Below are 18,489 nucleotides of genomic sequence, written 5' to 3'. Positions count from 1 at the left end.
GGAGAATGCCCCTAGGTTCCATCCCCAATATGAAAAACAAATTTAAAGTGAACAATTAACATTTATAATATTCTGTACAAGAAAAATTAATGAGGTTAAAATAGTATTTTGAAAGCTGAATAATGCTACCAAATTTCAATACGAAAAAAAATGAATGAGTAATATTTTATGCTGAGATTTCTCTCAATTTACCACATTAAAGGAAGGTTTGTTCTAATAATAAGAATCTGCTTCTGGAAATGATGGAATAAAAAAATAACTTACCCTCCCATTGTAAAAATATTTTAAAACTTTGTTGAAAAAGAATAGTTATTTTTATTTTGCAAGAATTATAAATTTGCAATCTTAGAAGTCAATAAAATCTAAGCAAAATAAATATAAAAAGATTATGCTAAAACATCTGTGAATTTCTGAAAATTCACCATGAAGGAAATACATATCTTAAAAGCATTCAGTATAGATACATAGATGAATCAATCTTTGACCCTAAGCACTCCTTCCTTGGAACCATGTATGCCAATGGATAATAAGATGTATTTCTTGAAAACCTGTACTAGAATTTAAGACAGAAACATAACATTTTAAAGGTATAAAATTAAAATTGCAGATACTATGAAAATTATTTATTTATTTATTTAGTTAGTTAGTTAGTTATTTTTGGTGGTACTGGGGTTCCTGGAAACCCTTCTACCTCCGGGCTACACTCCCAGACCTATTTTTAAATTTTTATTTGGCAACAGGGTCTCTTATGACAGCACGGCTGGCTTAGAACCTGCGCAATCCTCCTGTCTCTGCCTCCCAAGTGTGGATGAAAATACTTTTAATTACTTCCTAGGAGATGGGTGCTGGGAATTGAACTCAGGGCCTCATAAACATCTCCAGTCCTGAAAATAATTTTGAAATGGTAATATAAAACAATTATATTTTCAGATAAATATAACCCTAGAATAATTTCCCTAACATATTATTAGTATAAGAAATACTCAATAAAATCCTCAATAAAATTCTGCAGATAGAAAGTATTAATACTAAATGATAATTTTCATCTCCATAAAGTATTGAAATAACCATGAATATATACAAAACTATTTTTCTAGTAATAAGCACAGACAAAAGATAATAGATGGGCAGTTGGAGCACACCTCAGTGGTACAGTGTTTGCCAAAAAATGTGTGAATGTTGGACTGCACACTGTTATTGTTTGGTTTTGAAATATCACTAATGTCTCATGTGTTAGACAAGGCAGCCCTGTTTAGAAAGTGGTACATAGCTGGAAGATGGTTCCTGGGGGCATGGCTGGGGACATGTTGTTTACAGACCATGAGAGTGACTTCTCTCTCCCCACCACCATGCCCAAACTCTCATTCACACATACTCTTTCTATCTTTACTACCTGCTATGATGCCCTGAGGAGCTGCAACTGTGGCTCTAGCTTGAATGCAGATCTAACATAAACTGAAATATCCACAACTGTGAGCAAATACATTCTTCTACCTCTAAATTTTCATGTGAAATGTTTGAGTCACAATGGTAACAAGGTGAAATTGCTAATTAGAATAGATAATATAAAGACAAAAATATGTTTTTTTGTTTAAAGCAAAATAATTATAAATGATAGAATTTCAACATAGGTAAAAGCAAAATACATGTTAGGAATGAACAGTAAAAGCAAATAGAACTAAACATTTGGAGGTGTACTTTAACAAAATTTTGATATATCATTTGAAAAAAAACAAAACAAACAAACAAACAACAACAACAACAACAAATATATATATATATATATATATATATATATATATATATATATATATGTCTTTGGTAATTATTGAGAAATCAATAAAAAAGGATATATTACTAACCCTACAGTAAAGTAAAATAGGATAAGCTACCCAAATAAAAAAGTACAAGGGAAAATAATAACACAAACAATAGAAAGATATTTAAATTGATTAAATTTAAATTAAACAATAAATAATTATATTTAATCTCAAGAGTCTATATTATATAAATAAAAGACTAATAATTTTCAGATAGGATTAAGTAATAACAAATTTCATACTACTGTGGGAGCTCAGTAGAAGTTCAGCCTGGTGATGAGAACCTGATCTCACTCACTCTGTATAGCCTCAGATGTGAGTTCATCCTGAGCTGCTACAGATGAGCACTTACCCCACAGATAAGAGCACTAACAGCCATGAATGCTTATAAAGTTATGTAATGATGATTAGGCAAGATACAATACGGACATGCACACATTAGGCTGATGTGAACATGAGCCGTATATGCATGCACATGTCCACACTGATGCAGACTCATTCTATTTTGTGCAGAACTCTACATAAAGAATGGGTCTTCAGAATAAAGTTGCTGTTTCTTCTCCAAATGGTGACTCTGCATGTAATATTCTTTCTGTGGATCTCACCACTTAAACCTTACCTAAAACTGTACCATGCCCACAACAGGGCCTCTGACAATTGGCTTCATAGACAAGATGATCTGAATACCTCCAGAGCTCCTCTGGAGGATCTGCCACAGGAGGAATAACCCAGGTTGGAGGAAATATAATTCGGTGTCTCTGTGGTTCCAGGTAGCAGAATATCTGGCAGTGTGTACCCTGCCAGAGGATTTGGATGAAATAAATTTTCAACCAGAAGAAGTCTAAAAGGCTTTAAAGTTGCTGGAGCCACACATTTCAGTGCTCATCAGGAGCTGCATAGGCTAGAGGGAATGTCCTGACTGCATCAGTAGAAGCCTGGACTCTGAATATTGATGGATGCTACACACTGCAGATCACACAGACAGCAGATGGCTAGACTAGAGACTTGATTTGGCTCCCCAGTTAGCAGGAGGACAGGTTATCACATGTGAAATTGTTTTATTTTTTGCCACCCCCCCCTGAAATGGGCAACATGCCTTGGCGTTAGTTGGCAATTTTATATGCCTCATTGACTTTGGGAGACAGATGTTTACCTCCTAAGAAGTATGATGTGAATATATATTCCACATAGCTAAGTATGTCCTGAGGTTGAATGTGTGATAGGGATTGACTGTGCAGACAACTATTAGAGAATTCTAGTTATGGGTACCTGCGGTAAAGGCTATTCATAGAGGGCATCTTCATCATGTTTTTTTTACAACTCCCTTAAACAACAAGGATTGTAATATATAGCAATACAAGTTACCCAGGAGGGAATGACAAAATATGACAGAGTATTAAAACTAGAAGAAAAAACAACTTATGGCGCAATCATTTAGCCTTGTTGGCTCAATCATTAGAGAAGACCTGGGGTTCATTGTCCCAGTGCATTTAGAGTGACATGTCTATGGGATGTTTAGTAAACATTTATTGCATGACACAGATGTAATGTTTAAAACGTCCATGGAAATTACCAAAATGGCTTTATAACTTATTTTTTCCATAAAAGTATGACTTGGAAATTTTCTGGGGGGGCATATTTTTTAAAAAACTTAATTATAGGCCAGACAGTTTTTTTTTAATTATGATCTTATAGACAACTTAGAATATAAAATTAGATTCCATAAAAGAAAATGTTAATTGCTGGAATAAATTTAGTAAAATTGTGCTTCTAAAAATTTTATACTGCAATATATTAGTATTGATGATCTTAATTAATTTTGGTACCAATTTAATTAATTTTTTTATTATTTCCAATGGTCCTATAATGTGTCACATAATGCTGCATTCAAAAATGCATTTTAAACTGGGCATGGTGGCACACGTTTGTAATCCCAGCATTAGGGATGCTAAGAATGGAGGATCAACTTTCTTCGACAGCCTCAGCTACTTAGTGAAGCCCTTTATAACTTATTGAGACTCTGTTTCAAAATAAAGAATAAAATATAGGGTAGTATATGTAACTCAGAGATTGAATGCTCCTGGGTCCCATCCTCAGACCCGCAAAAAAAAAAAAAAAAAAAAAATGCATTTTAAAACTTATACTAGAAATATTTTAGGAGAAATTTCTACTTTTTACATATATCTATGTAATATATATATATAATTGGTACATTGTAGTCAAACATCACAATGCAATACATGACTTGTGAGCATATACAAGCACACATCATCCAATTAGCCCTTATTCCCTCCCCATCCCATTCCCTAGCCCTCCCTTGATCCCATGCTTGATTAGGTGATTAACTTTGATTCATGTGTTTTAAAGAGATTCCATCTTCACCCATCCCATCCCCTCTGATTAGTCACCTTAATTGCTCTTCCATGGGGCCCTTTATTCAACTAGATCTCCTCCCATTACCCATTTCTTCCTAGTTTTTGCATATTAGAGAAAGCATCTGATTTTCTATTTTCTGTGATGTTTCTCTATGTATGCCACATTGAAAGTTCCAATCCCACTCCTGAAGGCCAGGAGTGACTCTGGCCTTCAGGCCAGGTGCTTGCCTGGCCTTGAGAGACTCTGATCCCAGCCTCACTGGTTTGAGCAACTGCCTTGCCTCATGGAAGGCCCCGATCCTGGCCTTGCTGGCCCTGGCTTCGGCCTCACCCCTCATCAGGCTCCGATCCCAGCCTCAGAGTCCCCAGCACCGGCCTTGCCTCAGAGCAGGCTCTGATCCCAGCCTCGCTGGCCCCGTCACTGGCCTAACCCCTCGGCAGGCTCCAGTCGCCACCTCGGAGGCCCCAGCACCAGCGTTGCCTACTGGCAGGCTTAGATCTCGGCCTTGCTGGCCCCATCACCAGCCTACCCCCTCGGCAGGCTCCAATCCTTGCCTTGGAGGCCCCGGAACCGGCCTTGTCACATGGCAGGCTGCGCTCCCAGCCTCAATGGCCCTGGCATCGGCCTCATCCCTTGGCAGGCTCCTATCCCAGCCCAGCCTTGGATAGAGGCCCCAGCCCCGGCCTTCCCTCACGGCAGGCTCCAATCCTGGCCTCACTGGCCCTGGCGTCGGCCTAGTCACCCAGCAGATTCCTATCTTGGCCTCAGAATCCCTGGCACCTACCTTGTTTTGCATTGGACTCTGGTCTGTGTCACGATGTGCAGGTCATCTACAGATGTTCCCTTTTTTCTTTCTATTTTTATTTATTATTATTTTTTACTTTTTAGTTTTGGTGGTCCTGACGTTCCTGGAATCTCTATCTCCAGGCTACACTCCCGGAGACCTATCTTTCATACATATATATTTATTTATTTGGAAAAAGGATCTCTTAAGCCAGAAAGGCTGGCCTCGAACGAGCGCAATCCTCCTGTCTCTGCCTCCAAAGCGTGGGGATTACAAGTGTGTGCCACCATGCCAGCATTGTTTTTTTTTTTTCTTTTTTCTTTTATTTTTATTTTTTTGTTGTTTACTAAAAAGCAGTACATGTATTTTGCAAAAGCTAGGACCCCAAATACCTAGTGTCAATAAATTTTATCTTCCCTCCAGAGGCAGAGGTGCATAGCTTCTCTTCGGAAAGTAGGCTCTTCCATTCCACGTGGACCCTGGCCTCCCACTCTGCTCAGGGGAGTGTGGTGGCCATAAGGGCTGATGATTCCCAAAACACACAACATGTAGGCCCACTCTGGCTATGCGGGGCTCCCTCAGATACACCCATATCCTTTTGCACTTAGCATATTGTCTAGGCTTCTCGATCATGTGTGGCAGGTACAGTCAGTCTACGTTGGGGGGATTTCCTTAGAAGCTCAAAGTGGACTGAACTGGATCTGTCTGCCCCAACAATTTCTAACTTTGGGGCAATTTCTTCAGAAGATCAAGGTGATTTGAATCTGGTCTCTGCCTCTCCAAAATAATAGCCTCCAACTCTGCCGCCAGCACTAGTGCCCACGCCTCTACACTGCGCTACTGCTGCTCTGCTCTGCTGGTGCCACCCGCCGCTGCACTGCCCGCCGCTCAGCCTATGCTGCTCTGCTGCCCCACCTGTGCTGTTCCACTGCTGTGTTAGTGCCACACTCTGCTATGGTGCTCTGCCTGAGCAGTTCTGCTGCTCCGCCTGCGAAGCTCTGTCAGTGCCACCTTCCCCCTGGTTCTTTGCTGAGTTCCTTCCTTATGTGATATGATGTCCAGAATTCTTAAGCATAAGCAGCAGGGGCAGTCCCCCTTTGCAGGGATTTTATTTCCAAAAGTTGCAAGTGAATTAGATAGCATTTGTCTGCATCTCCCGAGTCCTGGCTACCGCTGCCAAAATCTTGGCTCCTCTCCGATATTTGTTTATATTTAAAGAAGACAGTATGTGTGATTTGTGATTTGAAGAGGTTGTGAGATCAAGCACTCAGCAGCAATGAATTTTATCTCCCTTTCACGATCGGAGGCCACAGCCTTACCATGTAGAGCAGTGTCTGCTGATCCGGGTGCCCCGCGGCCCCGGCGCAACATGGTGGAGCATGGCAGTGAGGTATGCTGAAGTCCCCGGGACCACGGCTTGGGTCTCCGCCTGGCACTGCCTGGCTCCCTCTACCATGCCTGGCTCCTTTTTCTTACAAGGTGTGTTGAAAAGGGTCCCCAGTGTGAGTGGCTGGAGCTGTCCTTTCTCTAATCCCTTCTGGTAAGTTTTTCCAAAAATTGCATTTCTTGAATGTCGGGTACTTCCTTGTCCCCTTGCTTCTATTTCCGCCATTATCCACTCCCTCTCCTATATTCTAGATATGAAGTCACGGTTGGAAGTGTCTCCTTAAGCTGTCCAATTCCGATATAACACCAAAATCTGGTGTCCAGGGCTTCCCCAAGAAATGATTGTTCTGTTTGGCAGCAGCGGTCGCCGCTGTGGCCACAGCTGCTGTCATCTTCCTCCTTCTCCTTTTTTTTACATTTAACTGAATGTGAATACCAATATACAAAGATGTCCTCAGATAAACCTAACTTTTTGTTTGTATGTGTTTGGTAATGGAGATTAAAGCCAGGGGCACTCTACCACTGAGATACACCCTTTTTACTTTATATGTTGAAACAGTATCTCACTAAGTTGCCTAGGCTAGCCTTTAACTTGCTATCCTTCTGTTGAATTCTCTCAAGCAGGTAGGAGTACAGGACTGCACTAATGCATCTAAAAAAATCCCAAATTTTAATGATAGTAAATTGTTCATTCAATCTTAGACACTATTACAAATTAAAACATTCTAAAGTGCAATAGCAACCAAATATAATACAAAAGCTGTGACCATATCTTAGGTTAGGAGAAAACCAATAAATATTTTTATACATTTTTCAAATTACTAAGAAAGTTTAAATTTATTCTGAAATCACTTGATAGCTGTATATTGTTAATTTTCCTAAGTATATATTAGCTTTGTGATATTTATTTTTATTGGTGTATTTAAATTATATGTCTAGTTTGGTGTGTTGGTGCATGCTTGTAATCCCAGTACTTGGGAGGCTGAGACAGAAGGATCTGGATACATGGCCAGCCTCAGCTACTTATTCTCTGAACAACTTAGTGAAACCCTGTTTTAAAATAAAAAATAAAAATTAGGCTGAGTTGTAGCTCAGAGATAGAATACCCTTGGGTTCCATCCCCAGAACCTCATACACAAAACAAATTATGGATCTTGATGAAGGAAAGGGTGATAGAGGCATGCATGCATATGTCCCCCCAGTTTCACCCAACTTTCTCTTCCTCCCCATCCTTTTATGCTCAATACAGGGATTTGTTTTGATAAATTTGTATATGTATATCATATATATTGACATGTTTTCCTCTTCAAGTCTTCCTTCCTCTTCCATTTTCCCCAGTTAAGTCTCTTCCTTCATTCCATTAATATGTCTCCTTCTTTACCTGGAGTCCCCCCTATGTCTCACTTTCTCCCTGGATTTTGCACATGGAGAAGAACTTCTGTCCTTTTACTTTTTGTGATTGACTAATCTCACTTAGCAAAATATTCTCTAGTTCCATCCATTTTCCTGCAAATGCCATAATTTTATTTACTGATGATTTGTAATTTTTTGTAAAGTATCTATTTAGATCACTTGCCCATTTTTATTGGGTTGTTTTGTTTGCTTGCTTGTTTGGTAAAGATATTTTTTAGTTCATTGCATATTCTAGGTATTAGCCCTCTGTTGGAGGAATAGCTGGCAAAGATCTCCCATTCTGTTGGCTCTCTTTTGAGGTTCTCGATTATTATTTTTTACTGTGTAGAAGCTCTTAAATTTAATACAATTCTATGTATGGACCCTCACTTTAACTTCTTATGCTTTTGGAATCTTATTGAGGAAGTCGATACCCATGTGTATATGTTGGAGTGTTGGTCCTATATCCTCTTCAAGTAACTGTAAAATTTCTGATCTAATTTTCAGGTTTTATTCATCTTGAATGAACTCGTTTTTAGAGTGAGAAGTGGGATCTATTAAAGGGGAAGAAGGAAATCTCCTAATATACATAATATACATTCACAAACATATCAAATTCAATCACCAAACCAAACATTAAAAGGAGAAAGGGAGGAGGAAATAGGGTGGAAATTTGGGAAGGGCTAAATGAGTGATATGTGCATGTATGCCTCTACCGTCTTAAACTCCATTAAGATGTATGACTACAATATGCCAATAAAAAATAAAAAAACAAACTACTTTGAAAAATGTTGCTCCAACGAAGTGAAAAAATTAGAAGAAATTGGCACATATCTAAACACATATAACTTTCCTATTTGTAATCAATAGAATATAAAAGTTATGACAAAAAATAGCAATCTAAAGATTAAAGAGCAATAATAATCCTACCATCAAAAAAAAGCTAAGATCCAGATCATTTCTTAACCATATTTTATAAAGTCTTTATGGAAGATCTAATCCCAACACTTTTCAATCTATTTTATGAAATAGAAAATAGAAAGGATTTTCCTAAACACATGAAGCCAGTATCACATTAATACCTAAACTTTGTAGAGTTCAGCAAAATAAAATGAGAGACCAATATTGTTGATGAACTTAGATGCAAAATCTTTAAATAAAATACAAGCAATGCATATTCAAAAACCACATTAAGAAAATTATACACTAAGACCAAGTCAGATGCAACACTGATTCAACATAAGAAAAACAATTATGTAATTCAACACATAAGAAGAGCTAAGGAAAAAAGGCACTTTCAGAAGCAAACTGCTAATTCTTAAAAGTGAGGAATTCTACTTGTCCCAGTTTTGTGCTTTGTTCTGAATATTTTACCAGGCATAGAAAATATATTGTTTAATTTTCAAAAACTATTGGAGATTAAGGGCAATGATTCCTGAAGCTTACTAAAAACCTTGAATTTTGATATTTAATCTTGGGAAATTAAAAGTATAGATTCAAAGTATTTCACTAAAATCTTTGAATTTAATCAAGTTCTTATATTCATAGATCTGAATATAGGCATTTTCATTGCATTTTATATTTAATGTTTTATAACTCTGAATAGATCCTTTTGGAAGCACAAACATGAATATGTAAATATATACACTTATAGAAGAACTGATATATATTTACAATTAAGCAATACTTCCTTCTAATAGCTTAAATGAGAGGAGGGTCAGATTTTGGAGATAGATTATTTTAGCTTTAAATGAAAAAAGTATATTTTAGAAGCTTGAAAATGACAGAGCTTTCTGCAGAAACACTTCATAAAAGTCATGAATCACTGCCTCTGTGCTTCAATAGTCTTATTAAAATTTGAAAAGGAGAAAAGGGAGAAAATGGTTTTCATCCCAACCTATAAAAGGGGCTTACATATCATGGAATTGACATCTGGACTTTCAATCAGGTGAATGGAAGACCCATCCAGGATTGACAGCCCACTTACTTATATTTAATTCAAAAAATACTGTTCTTGTCTTCCTGAATTCCAGAGAAATCAGCAGTCTGGTGTTGGAAATGCAGAATATGAGCAAGATTGTCACAAAAAGGCTACTACCATATGTGATAGGCATAAAATATCAGCAAATTTTTAGGGTGGAAATGTATAATTAAGTGTTCACTAATATTTAATTTTGTTAGCATTTGCCCTGCTAAGTAATTCTAGAAAAATTATATCTATGGTTTATATTAAAAAAGTAAATATATGTATATTTTTTTGGTGGTACTGGCAGTTCTTGAAAACCCTTCTACCTCTGGGCTACACTCCCAGACCTCTTTTTATATTTTTATTTGGAAACAGGTTCTCCTAAGCCAAAAAGGCTGGTTTGAACCTGCGCGATCCTCCTGTCTCCAACTCCCAAGTGTGGGGATTACAAGCATGCACCACCACATCCGGCTTATATTTAAAAATATTTTAAAAGCATTTATCTTGAACTGATAATTTTACATAGATAGAATTGTATATAAATACACAGGTATAAACATACACACGTGTATAAATATATGTGTATAAATGTATGCTTGCATAGGTTTAAGTACTAATTATAAATCTTTTTTATATATGTATATGCATATGTATATAGTTACACACACATATATGCTTACTGTGTATGTTTATGTTTGTTTAAATTTCTTGTTTATACTTTTATTGGTAATTATAATCTTATATCATAATGTGGTTTATAATGATAGAGATATATATGCACATAGCATTGGTGAGCTTTCCCCGTTTTGTCCTCACTCCCTCCTTTCTCCAGATAAGATATTGAGATTGACACTAGTATTCTCTCATATGTACACAATATCAATGGAAGTCATTCCTTCGCTGAATCTTTTTCTCCCCACTTTCCCTTCCCCTACACCATCTCCCTGGCTCTAGTGGAGTTTCCCCTCTATTATCTGAACTTCATCTTGTAGACTGATTACACTTAGTAGCTTCTGTATATGAAAGAAAATATGTGACTTCATTTTCTGTGACTGCTTAATATAATTTCACTTAACATAATGTTCTCCAGACCCATCCATTTTTCTGTAAGTGACATAGTCTTGTACTTTATTTCTAAGTAGAATTCCACTGTGTGTATATTTGATAATTTTGTAATCCATTCATCTACTGAAAGACTCCTAGATTGGTTCCATAACTTGACTATTGTAAATTGTGCTTCTATTTCATGATGTTTCAAGACAAAATAACAGAAGTCATGTAAAGTACTTAAAACACAATTTAAAATAGGTGTTTGATTATAAAGGTAATTTTTAGCTAAGAAGACATTAGGGGGGAATTAAGAGATTAGCAACAGATCTGAGGATACAGTACAGTCTTGAAGAGCTTGGTTAGCAGGTAGACATCCCTGGGTTCAATCTACAGCACTTCAAATAACAACAACAAAAACAGATATAATCAAGAGTTGGAAGGATTAAAGGAAAAGGCAAGTTTTTCTAAAATAAACAAGTTGGAGATAACAGTAGTAAACTACTTATACACTTGAAGCTATGAGGGAACAATTTGCTTTCACCTCATTTTTGGCAGTAATTCAAAAGATTTTGAAAAGACAATGAGTTTCAGAATAAATTGATCAAATACTGGGTAAGGAAAGTGTTCTCTTAGGGTGGGATATTTATTTATTTATTTATTTATTTATTTATTTATTTATTTATTTATTTTGGTGGTACTGGGATTTCTGGAAGCCCTTCTACCTCCGGGCTATAATCCCAGACCTATTTTTACATTTTTATTTGGAAACAGGGTCTCCTAAGCCAGTGCGCAGGGCTGACTTCGAACCTGCGTGATCCTCCTGTCTCTGCCTCCCAAGCACGGGGATGACAAGCGTGTGCTACCACACCCGGCTCTTAGGGTGGGATATTTATAAGGGGGAAGACTTTCTAAATGGCCTCCTGTACATTTGACAGACCTTTATTGTCTAGTGACTTATGTGGGCGGAGGAAGGTTGTTTCAAGATATTCTACTCACCCAAGGTCAAACATTCTGAAGGATGTGGACCACACATGTGGTTTCTTCAGAGAACTTCAGCTCCACAGGGAAATCAGATGAAATCTGGGTGCTGGCAAAAGCCAGCCATAGCTTCCTGCATTTGTGCAAAAATGTTTATCACCTCAAGTGTTAGATTCCTCGGAAAGTAGCTTCTTACTAAAACCAACAGGCATGGGAAGCCTGTATTGTGGGAGCTTTAGCCAGAGCAGAAACTCAGTGGAAGCCATTTCAGAGAATGAGTGGGACAGCAGTAGTGGGCTTAGTGTTAAAAGGCATAATAGAATAAAGCTGGACGTCAGTTATGTCCTTAAAACAGGTTTTATCCAGTGACTCCTTATAGCAAGGGAAAGAACCGAGCGTCTTTCTTAATTGCACAAAAGTGACTTAAAGGGAGAAAAAAATGCGTGAGGAGGAAGAGTGACTCAGGGCTCAAGAAGAGTTAGGGAAGTGAAAATGACAAAGGATTAGACTGTGCCAATGCAATTAAGCAAGCAGTGTCTGTTGCTGGTAATTATCAAAGTGAGGATTCTTTGCTCTAAAGACACTGGGAGACAGACTTTTTTTTTTTTTTTGATGATTACATTTCAAAGGAATGGCTTTCAGGTCCTTGAGAAAAACACTTCTGAGTTTTAGAAAGTACTCACATCTCCCAAAGATGAGATAGAAGGATTCACAATTGTAACCCCTATTAGTAATGCTCTAAGAAAGAGAGGTCAGGGGCCTGTGTCAGGTGTTAGCTACAAATGGTAGATTCTTCTGATGGGCCTGAGTTTTACTAGACAGAAGCTCAAAAGGTTCATCCTCATGAGTTTTCCTCAGGCCACTAAAAGCCATGTTAAATTTGGTTAATTCCATTATAGGAGAGGTTTTGACTGGGTCACATCCACCACTGTATGATGTGAGCCTCCCTGCATAAGCAGCTATGTAGCAAATAAAATGTATTCCATGTATGGGAGCCCACAGTGAATCTACTCCAGTCAGGAATGTTATATTGATGATATACCATGAGAGCAAATGAAGCATGTAAAAACATCTGAGAATCATACTGATGTCATAAGAAAGGCAGTGGGAAAAGGCGAATACATTACCAGAACAATAATTAGCACACTTCCTGTTAAAACAAACTGCAGTGTAATAATTCAGGAAATATATCATATCGGCGTTAACGGTTACCAGTAGGTCAGGTCCTAAACACTGGCTGTAGCCAGATCAGACACTGAAAGAAGAGCCATGTTTTGAGCTCAGTAAAGACATACAAAAATGTATCGATTTAAGGAGCACCACAATAGTTATTGAGAACACCCATGAGAAGTCACAAAGTAGATCTCCTTTACCCTCCAATCAGTGAGATTTGCCACCAGAGTGGATGTCTTTGATAAGCATTCACTTGAGATATAAATGTCCTCAAGGACTGCTTACATTGGGTGAATTAATTCATCTGCCTAGAATTCAATACTCCTTGCTATCTTCCTTTATAAAAAGGCCTCTGACAACAAAACATGACATTATTAAACAAAGCCAATGTAGAACCACAAATTTCTGTACTATGACCTTCTCGTTTTCAAATACAAAACAGACAACTGATGTATCACTTGAAATTTAAATAGGTTTGTAAGTATCTAAAGCGTTCCAATTTTCACTAATGGACTATATGAAATATTAGTTAATTTTCATAATCCCATTAAAAATTATTCTAGGTTATATGATTATTATAATTTTGCATGAGTTAAACTGTGTATTTAAACACGTATCAAATTTGCTTTCTAGAATTACAGAGAAAGACAGCTAGAAAGATTTAAATCAAGTTACTTGCATCTTGAAATTTCCATCAGTAATTATGACTTAATTTGAACTTGAAAATTCTTCAATTAATTTTTTAAAACTACTCCTTTTTAGTACTTTTATTTTTTCTCTGTCTTTTCTCATCTTTCTTATGTTCATTTTACACTTCCCCGAGGGTACAGGAAACACCTACGGAGTCCTGTGTAAGCTTTTCGTGGAAGAATAGCACTTATTCTTATTCTTCTTTGTCTCACAATCCCTTTACACCAGTGTCACCCCTTCTAGTAAAATTTTGCCCTCTTCCAAGGGAACATTTGGCAATTTGGAGACTCTCCTTTTTAATTATTGTTAAGGATGCTACTGAGCTTTTTTTGGTTGAAGGCAGGAATTCTGCTAAATCATACGATGACAAGCACAGCTCCCTTATAACAATGAAATTTTGGCTCAAAATGACATTATTTTATTTTTTTACGCTGGGATATGAATGGCATTAAGTTCTCAGGAAAACATGGCCATGAAATTAAGAGAAACTGGATTTCAAGAAATGTAAAAATACATTGAAAATTATCCATAACCAGGTTAATGGCTATAAAAGCCACTCCTGAGCTGGGCATGGCAGCATAGGCCATTATTCCTGTATTTAGGAAGATGAGTCAGGAGGATTGTAGATAGACTCAAGGCCAGTGCCGGTCCTCTCTGATACCCTGTTTCAAAATTTAAATAAACAAATACATAAGATTTGGAGTGTAGCTCAAAAGCAGAACGTCCCTGTGTTTAATCCCTAGTAACACCCCCAATGCCCCCCCCCAACACACTAAAATACTCCTGATACTTCAGAGAAGACAATCTTTTTCTTATGGTATTGGGGCTAGAACCCAGGGGCATTCTAACTTCTAGCTTCACCACCAGCCCTATATTTTTTTATTCTTTATTTTGAAACAGGATGTCACTGAGTTGCAAACAGCCTCACTATGTAGCTGATCCTCCTGTCTTAGCCTCTCAAATGCTTGGGAAAATCTTTTTTTTTTTTTTTTTTTTTTTTTAGTAGTTGTTTATATGTACTTTGAGAAAAAAAAGATTTACTTTTTAGCACTAAAGTGCCCATAATCATAATATACTTATCACTAATTTATTTCAACAATACAAATTATTAATTAACTGGCCCACATAAAAATCACTTACAGTGACAGAGATTATAGTCAATCCAAGAAGGAATGAATCATTTAAGGGAGCTGAGTCTGAATTAATTCAAGTGCTGACTAGAAGCTCAAATTATTTGCATTATCTGAAGTTATAAAGAAAATTTTGACATTTGAAGGTCATATAAATGAGTCTTAAAAATGGAAACTGCTTTACATATATTTAGATGAGATCGAAAGTACTGTGTATTTCTTCTATGGAGGTCTAAACTTTAAAAGATAGTGGAGACTGCTCTGTATTCAACTGCTTATTATTGGTGATTATTTTCTGCTTCATTACCTATCTTTAGAAACAGGCAATAAATGCAAAAATCTCTGTCAAATCCAACCCCGTTCTCACATTACACATACCTGATTTCAGCATAAATGTCAGGCACATAATGTGAATTTTTCTACAGAGATGAATGCAAACTTTATATAAATTAGAAGAAATGTGCCTCCTGCAAATCTTCTTCTCCAATCCACTTATTTCCTCTGTTTTGAGCATGATGCATTCAGTGAAACTGAGTCCATAAATACATGCTTACACACAAAGACATTTTTAAAAAGTAGCGAGGCTCTTTGAAATATGTCATATCAAAACATGCTACTCAACAAAATAACTTTTATTTAGAAACTTCTCACTTATGGACCATGACAACATCTTACTCTGTAGACCTCCTCTTCTAATCCAAAAGTGCTTGTACTTATATCGTGAATTCAATAATGGACTGTAATGAATTCCTCCCGAACAAGTATTGTGTAACTGTTTGCACATATTTATGAGAAATCATTCTTTAAGGAGGAAATTGAAATTCAATATTTAAGACATTTGAAAGGAGAAACTCAATAAAGTGATAAAGTTGAGATGGATGGTCAGGAGAAAGTGGAGACCTCGATTCTTCGTAAGTTGAGCTTGTGTGCTGTTTAATAGCGTATCCAGAGGGGCTTTTAAAAGGTTGTTATTCTATTCTACTGAAAGTATTGAGAAACCATTTTTTTAACTTAAAGTTTTTAACTCTAAATTTTTTCTTTGATACCTGTGTCTTCCAATTCTCAGCATTAAAATGATACACTGTGAAGATTTTGCTCCAGCTCAGCAGTTCTGTGAGTGGTAAATGATCTATTTGAAAAACACCAGAGATCTTTTCAGGCCTGTTTTAGTAGATCCCCCATAGGGAAAAAATGCAGTGCTGCCAGGAGAGCATCTTGTACCATCTTTATATGGGTGTAAAAAGCCAAGGAAGTAGGTCTGAGCAGAATTTATTGTCTCATAAAATCTGGAGAGGATCAAAAAGTTTCAAATGCCAGCCAAGAGAGTTCTACTTACCAGACATGACTGCAGGACATTTATAAATAAAAAGTGCAAGTTTGATTAAATTGGAAGTGTGAAGATTACAAAATAAAAGATTACAAATGTTCTCAGATGATTTATGTGCATATTAGATTCATAGATAAATATTGCACATATGTACATATATGTGCATGTGTGTGCATATATATATGTATATATATATATACATATATATATATACACTTTTTAGAGAAGTAAATTTAAGGAGTATGAAATTTTTTAAAAACCGGAATTTTGAAAAACACAAAAATATTTTGTGTCATTTAATGTGATACACTAGGATTTAGAGAAAGACTTCTTGCCTTTTCTTAGATTATGTATTTAATTAATTTCTGAGTTTTGGATATGTGGGGAATAACATGCAAATAAATTCACAATTTAAACTGAGACTAAAAAATGTGAAAATGTGTAGAATTTACCTATGGTCTTAAAAAACAAAGAGACTTTGCAAGACTAATATTCTTGATTCCATAGTTTGACTTCCTTATTTTATGTAAGTTATATTTACAAATACATTTTTAAGGTAGTTTAATTTTTGATAATATCTAACAGACCCTCATTATCCTGTCTGTTTCCTGATTTATTTCATCAGTATTCAAAAGTTTTGGTCTTTTTTCCTTAATATATCTCATTTTATTTTATTTTATTTTATTTTATTTATTTATTTATTTATTTTTTGGTGGTACTGGGGTTCCTGGAAGCCCTTCTTCCTCCGGGCTACACTCCCAGACCTATTTTATATTTTTGAAACAGGGTCTCTTACGCCAGCACGGCTGGCTTCAAACCTGCGCGATCCTCCTGTCTCCGCCTCCCAAGCGCGGGGATTACAAGCGTGCGCCACCACGCCCGGCAATATATCTCATTTTAACCAAGCATGGTGGTGCACAAGGCAGTACAATGTAATCCCAGTGTTTAAGAGGCTGAGACAGAAGAATCACAGGATCCAAGACAGCCTCAGTAACTTAGCTAGACTCCGTTTCACAATAAAAATGTAATATTCTCAGAACATGTATATGTAGTTGATTCATACTGTTTTTTTATGAGCATTTTATTCCTCTCAAGTCATCTTTTGTACAAATTGAAGTAGCTTTTTATAAGACATTAAGTAGAAATTTGGGGTCATAAATAAACAGAAATTCCTTCTTCCACTTGTTAGATATGTTTATGAAAATTAAAAAAATAAAATAAAAATGGCTGGGGCTGGACTTTGGGGCTAGAAAATTTGGGGGTTCAACCTCTTTATCAAAATTAATAAAATAATAAGTAAATAAAATGCATCACTTTTATCATCATGTATTTACATATGGTTTTGGTCATAAAGTCCATGCACCTCTTCAGTCTCTGAATAGGCCTTCTCTAACAACTAAAATTTGATATTCTACAGGTATCTCCTGTAGGCACTTTTTATGTTCATTCTAAATATCTTCCTATGAGAAGACAAGAATATTCAGAGCTTTATGAACAGTGATCTTATCAAATATTTTGCAAAACTAGAAAACGGGCAGCATACTTTCTCCTTCACCCATGCTATTTACAACATTAACCACATGTATATGCCTAAGTTCACTCCCTTTGACTTATTCTTATCCCAAATAACCTTGAACTTTGGCCAAAACCACCAGGAACTCTTGAAAAAAATCTGATATTTTCCTTACACAGCGGTGAGAGAAATAAAGTGAAAAATCTCATCCTATTTGTCACTATTCTAGGGCAGTTTTTTGAGTAAGCTTTTAATTCTAAAATATTACTTTTTAAAGTTAGGTTTTAAGCAATAATTCTTAGTTTAATAAAATTGCAATTTAAAAACAGCATCTCAAGCCTGGCGTGGTGGCGCACGCTTCTAATCCCAGCATTCCGGAGACTGAGACCGGAAGATTGTGGTTCTCGGACAGCCTAAGTACTTAGTGAGACCCTGTTTCAAAATAAAGAATAAAAATAGGGCAGGGGGTGTAGAATGCCCCTGGGTTCCATCCCCAGACCCGCCCCCCCAAAATTTTAAAAATAAAAAATAAATAAATAAAAACAACATCTTTAAAAACTTTTACATTTATGAGAGAGGAAGAAGGTTGAGGTTGATTAATAAAGAACTACATCTGAATTTGTGTAAAAATATAAATATAGCATAAGTTGACTTGGACACTCATTGTTGGGATGGGAGGAAGGGAAATTGGTGGGGGGGCACCAAGCACAGTCTTGAATGCATGCCATTTTCAATATGTTACACATAAAAATTTAAAAACTAAAAAATAATAAAATCACGAAAAACACTTTTACATTTAGCTTTCATATATTTTATTTTAAGTCTATGAACTGTAAATTACATTTAATAGTTTAAAGCTTATTGTTCTTAATAAGGTTAATGGCTTAAACACCTTAAATACTTT

This window comes from Muscardinus avellanarius (genome assembly GCF_963383645.1).
Source record: "Muscardinus avellanarius genome assembly, chromosome: 1".
In the NCBI taxonomy this organism is placed as follows: Eukaryota; Metazoa; Chordata; class Mammalia; order Rodentia; family Gliridae; genus Muscardinus; species Muscardinus avellanarius.
This window is presented reverse-complemented; position numbering follows the sequence as displayed.